Source organism: Poromitra crassiceps, assembly GCF_964638095.1.
Source record: "Poromitra crassiceps genome assembly, chromosome: 8".
In the NCBI taxonomy this organism is placed as follows: Eukaryota; Metazoa; Chordata; class Actinopteri; order Beryciformes; family Melamphaidae; genus Poromitra; species Poromitra crassiceps.
Window position 1 is genome coordinate 18,962,310 of NC_139629.1, and position 6,759 is coordinate 18,969,068.

A 6,759-nucleotide genomic window follows, 5' to 3' on the forward strand; every position below is an offset into this window, starting at 1 on the left:
GGCATAAAAAGAAAAGTGCATTAGCAAAGCTTCCCATTGGATTGGTTTCCTTTAATGAGAAACTTTGAATGCTGGCTCTTATAGTTTGTTGAACTGGAGGCACCTTTTCTTGGTTCCACACACACACACACACACACACACACACACACACACACACACACACACACACACACACACACACACACACACACACACACACACGCACGCACATTTAATGAAAGATGCAGAACTGCTACCAATTACAATGAGTCTTATGAAGACCTTTTATGTTGTAATCTCAGGTATCAGTATCGAATAGTCCTATCGATTATTTTTTAATTGTTACAGTTTACCTAATATCACAATAGATTTTTGGCACACCCAGTTGGAAAATGTTTTAAACCTGATCTTTACATCCCTGCCTTATCTTTTTTATTATTATTATGTATATGCAAATAAAAACAGAAATAAAATCTGCAAACAATAAAAGTAGGAGACTAATTACATTCCTGTGTGTTGCTCTGATGTCAGAATGAAAGTACAGTGAACGTATGCATTGTTGTAGCATTTTAGCCTCCACTTTTATGCCAGTGCAATCGTTGTGTGTTGATAGGCAAGGTTTTGCAAATGAGGCCGCTTCTGTGTAAAATTGCAGACACCAATTATCATGTTCCTCGTTATCAATCATGAACTGTAGTGAATTTGTGTATCAACACCATGAGGATGCTCCACATTATTTTAAACCATCATTCTGGCCGAGAAAGACGAATAATCACAAATTCACAGAAGAAAACGTAGCATGAGTTGCCAATTAAACCAATCACCACACTTTACACTGCTGTATTTCTGTTACACATGGCAGCTCCCATGAACCGGCATGTGTTGTGTTCTTCTGTTTAGAGATCATGTTTCTCGTTAAATTCAGTCACATCTGCCAAGAAAATAAAAATAACACTTTAAATCGAAGCAAGGTAAATTTATCACTGTGGATATGAGATATATATGAGTCCCGCAAAAATTACAATATTTCATAGTTTTCATTGTCGAATATGAATAAGAGAGAAATTGTGCAATTCGAAGAAGTCATGGCAACAGTCTTAAAGCTCTAAAAGAGACTAATGGGTGCATTAATCATCACCTCCAAGAACCTAGAATGACCTCTAATAATACTTTGACACCAACTGCCAACAGTCTCTTAGCAGCTTCAGCAGCTAACTATATGAGTTGTGCCAAACAAACGTTAATATCTCAAAAACTAGCTTATATTTTGACATTTTGAGTGAGAGCAGAAGTAGCTCAAGAGTCTGATGTATATGCATGTTGCGTTAAAGTTGTGTGAACTGTCGCAGTTTTAAAAATGTAAACAGCACAGCCGGCTCGAGTGAGACGCTCAAGCTCAGGCTCCATAGGGTCCCATTCCCGTTTGTTTACAAAAATGCTGATGGGCTGGTCCCTCGTATATGACGCTCCCTTGGAACATTGATTCCAGGACATTCTTCCTGGCTAGGACTCTCAGCTATGGCTGCCAAAGCCCGCCACAACCTTGGAAAGCCAGTAATGTCAATCGTGGATTTTCGCCGCTGCTTGAAAAAAGTGGCGGGGACAATTTTAGCTCCTCAGAAAAGTGCGTGGGACATGTCCCACCCATCCCACCCTAAACCTACGCCCATGCACATAATCCAAATCCATGTTGGAGGAATCTTCAGTCTGTCACCAATACGTAATCAGCATTCAAAGTTTGTGCTCACTTCAGAAAAATGGATGTGTTGGAGCGTGGATATTAATGTGAGGTGCACTAGCAGTTTTTACAGTAGGTAAATATTGATTTTAAAACACCCACTTGTTAATCCAAAGTGCTGTGGTAGCACAATATTGTAAGAGAATCACTGAACACAATATATATAATATACTTTATGTGGATGTACTATACAGTGCACCAACCTCCAGTTGGTTGATGCTTGTTTGACTTCTACCATACTACCTCGTATATAGGCACACAGCATATTGTCTTTATGCGGGGCTCTTGAGGCTCTGTGTAGTCTGAACAGTGCAATTACCATAAGCAGTGTGCAATGCAAACAACATTACACACAAGCCATACAAAAACACACACAATACTTGTAGGCTCTTGATGATAGGGAATGTACCTTCTACGCCGACATTACTTCACACACAGACATTCCCGAAAGTTCAAATACATTTGAGTAGTAGTAGTAGTACTTTATTGTCCCCATGGGAAAATTAGTTTTCGGTAAAGAAAATCATTGTTGGTGGCGTTACTAATAAACAGGCACAACACATGGAAAACAAACGTATAACATCAACACATCACAGATCTGATTATACAAATTAGAAAATGAAAACACGGTGCTCTATGGCAGCTGCTGGTCAACACTGCAAAAGACTAGAGTAGTACACTGGCTAGACGCGCTAGACAGAGTTAAACTACTGTAGGCCTAAGTAGTAACTAAAATATTAGGGTTTGACCGTTCTGGTATTTTTTTTTCTGTGGCCCTTTTACACACAGACATTAATTATTCCACAGTTACAGCTAGTGCTCAATGCATACAACCTAAAAATCATCATCATAGTTAAAATTGGTTAAGTGGGAGGGTAGCGGTGTCTATGTGGCGGCGTTGTCCGTCACGAGTGTCATCAGTGATGTCACTTGAGCAATTGTGATTCATCAGTGATGTCATCAGTACTGTCACTTGAACTGCGATCTAGTATGAGCCGATGGCACAGTTGCACGATGGCGCCTACAGTAGGTGGGTGGGCGGTGTCTGTCTGTCTGTCTGTCTGTCACGATTTTGGGAGTCCGCGGAGCGGGCGATTTCCATAACTGCAGCCTTGGTGCATTACCTCCAGAGTCTCCACCCTATTAAATGTATGGTATGTTGTATGTCACATACTGATCTACTGTATACTAGCACTGCTTTGACTGGTATTGATAAAACATGGCAGAAATATTACTCAATCCCCCCCCCCACCTAACACACACACACACACACACACACACACACACACACACACACACACACACACACAGGACGTTGATATCATTAAACCAATGTCTTTCTCTTGAAGTCTTGAAGTCATCAATGCTTAATTACCATTGTCAAAGAAACAAAAGTGCATATCCTGCAGCAAAGCATCTCTCAGTAATGGCATTCCTATGGAGTCTGGGCAAGAATATCAATCCAACAGGTCTGGCGAAGGCTTCTGCTTAAACTTCAGAGACGGGTGTTTGACATTTGGAGTCCCCCTTTGGCATGACCTTTGCAGCAGGAGCTCGCCAAACACACCTGTCAATCTAAAAGCATTTGCCTGTGAAACGATGTGATTTATCTACCTGCTGACTTTCAGCAGAGAGGAGGGAACGAGCAGAGGAGGCGTTTTGAGTTGACTTTAAAGGCTGTGTGAAATGCATTATGCTTGTTGTCTTCTAGTTGACAGCTGGGGTGTGCTTTTGGAAGAAAGAAATACAGATTGGAAGTGCGCAACACAAACGTGAATGTGGACTGTAATGGACGGTTATAGCCCTCATCTTTCCAACAGTTGGCTCTCTTCCGTCTGCATTCACATGCCCATTCATCTCTTTCCCAGAGCATGCAGAGAACTGTCCCCACATTGTACAGTTACGTTTAAAATTAGCATATCAAAAGCTCCATCAGAAATGAGGATCTGAAGTAGATCTTAAGTAGCATAACTGCCAATTAAACCCCAGCGTGCTCTCCAGTTCTCATGCGTTGGAGTGTTTCTTCCACAGATGCTGTGGGAGGGATATGTATTGGCAAAAACACATGGCCAAAATGAAAAATGTTGCCTGTGACCAGAAAATAAAATAAGCAATATGAATAAAGTAAAGTATGAGATGTCAGAATAGAGCAATTGCGTCTGTACATGCATAGCTGGTTTTCATTTAAAACTGAAAATAGTGAATAATGTATATCTATTCCCTATTCAGCCTATTCTTGGTGTCATGCTACACAAGCTTTAAGGCTTGGCCATGGTTCACCCCTTGCCCTGCAGGATTTGTAGACAGTGCAGGCAAAAAAAAACACACATCTGAAAGCTGGAGCCACAGCTCCACTGTGTGGTGAAGTAATGAACTGACAACCACTGAGTACTCCGGTCAGGAGGTCGCATACAAAAAGGTTCTGAAAAACATACAGTACAACCCCTCTGGTAAAACAAAAGGTTTACCATGAAACTGAAGACTTTAGCACTCCTGTCCTTTAAATTAAAAAAAGACAAGAAACTGCTTTTCACATATTATTTCCGCAGTGTGCTGATATTTCTAAGTTAATTATAAGGAGAGTGATGGCCTTCAGGGTGGCAAGGTTTGGGCCCCATTCCAGCTCTTCCATTCTGCTTCATGTCCTGTGTGGTTTGGCAGGAGTGACACTTGGGTTCTGCCCTGAAATCACTTGGTCCAGACTGACTGAGACTACTGCAAAGGAGGAAGGCGATGTTTTATGGGCTTGAACCAATGCCAATGCCAGCCCGGGTCTTCCATGAGAGGCGTTTCCAAGGTGGAGTCCACCAGAACTCTTTTGCCCAGTCGTATGGAACCCAGAGAGAGGCCACTGGGTTCAGTGAAACGAAGCTTTCCTTGTGTGGGAGAGTTGCTGTGATGTGATGGTTGCTATTTTTCTTCTGCTAGGTGGATAGACCTTGGCAGTTTGTCTGACTTGTCCAGATTTGAGATCATTTATTGACATGGTCCTGTTTTGCTGGGACCTTTACTACTCTGGGTTACAAATTGCACGAGGACTTAAAACGGAATGTAGACCACCATACTCTACCTCCTCAGTCTACTCTTCAGTTTAGCCCATTTCAGTTGCATGCACCAAGCTTGTTCCCTCATAGATCTCCTGCCTTGCTATGGACTGACTTTGTAGACCCCATGCATCCTGCAGACACAGATAATACAGTACGAGCCACAATGTTCAATGAAAGTGAAATATGCAACTGCACGTACAAGTTGCAAAGAGTATGAAATAGATGCAAATTGGAGGAGTGCTGAAAACGGTGATTTATGGGGGCTGGATACCAGGCTACAGTTATACAGCACAAGCATCAATAGCCCAGGTTTTAGGTTGTGGGTCCAGGCAGCTCCCAGCGATTCGCTCTCTGGCTCTTCACCCTTAACTTTTACAAGGTACCGCCACCAGAAAAAAAACACTTTTTCCAAACAAAGTTGCAAACTGCTATAAAAACAAAACACCCATATTAACATTCCGAACTACTGAGGGAAAGCCAAACGTTGCAGGTCCATTAAGGTGCGCTGACAGAAGCACAAGACAGAACTAAGCGTGGACTACAGGAAGAATGCAGCCCCACCTTCCCCCATCACCCTGGGTGACCCACGCAGCCCCCCCCCCCCCCCCCCCCCCCATCCCCAATCCCCAATCAACACTTGTGGAGTCCTTTCGCTTCCTGGGCTCAACAATCTAGCCTAACTCCGCCAGGTGGGGGCGGCATTGTTCCACAAATTCACAATCCCACCTCCAGATGTCGTTTGTGAAACAGAATGTGAAGCAAACCCATCCATCTGGCAACGTCAGGTTATCAACAATCAGCCAGGACCTGAAATGGGAGCTGAACAGCAAAGCTCTCACCAAGAAGGCACAACAGAGGATGTACTTTCTTCGGCGGCTGAGGAAGTTCAAGGTGCCAAAGGCAGCGTTGGTACTTTTCAAGTCCATCCTCACCTCCAACACTGTCGCTCAAGCAAGCCTGATTGTAAATAGACCTTTGACTTTAATCTAGACTTTAAAGGGCTTTTTGTCAGTAGACAAGACTTGGGAAGTTGTTTAGATAAAGCCAGGCAAATGTATTGCTTCAGATACAATCAATAAACTATACTCTACGACAAATTCGACAATATACTGAAAGTCAAGGTAAAGTGGTTACGTCTAAAGTCGAATTAAGAGTTAAAAGATCTCTCCTCTTATAGTTGCATTCAGAACAGAAACAAACTTCACTAATAGCTCTTTGTCTCACACTAAGCCACACACCTGTTTATACACACCTGGCAGCACTTATCCAAGAATGTGACTTTAAACCCTCAAATGGTTTCCATGTCTTCCCCTTCCTCCTGTGCCAGCATTGCAATCCAGTCATTCTCTGTGAGGCCACCTGCCACCACTATCTCCACAGAGGAACAGAGGAGTCTAAGTGAGGAACCAAGCCAACATGCTTGGTTCCTCAGTTAGACTCACTTGGGTTCCTCACTTGGCTCACTTAGTTGCTGCCTGGGACATGTTCAAGGAGGCACCTGTTCAAAATGATAGTGGTCCAATTTTAATGTCCTCAGACTTTAATTGACGTCACCTGTGCGCTCAGTGTAAATGCAAGCAGGGCACAAAATGCTATGGTAAATATGAGGAATAGAATAGCACTTTGTGCCATCCATGTTACATTACATCATTATATCATTTAGTGGATTATTTCGTCCAAAGCGACTTACAATAAGCACATTTGGCATCTATCAGGCTCGCCCCCTGGATAGAGGCCTTCAAATCAAACCTAAAAACCCATTTCTACCTGCTAGCATTTCCTGATTCTAGATGATTCATGCCTTGGTTTCCCTATGGTTTCCCTATGTTTTTTGTATATCTCTACCCTATGTACAGCACTTTGGTTGACATGTGTCATGTTTAAATGTGCTCTATAAATAAATTTGATTGATTGATTGATTGATTGATTGATTGGCAACAGTAACCAACTGTGCAGCAGTCTTCATCAGCTACGAATTGTAATAGGAATAACTAG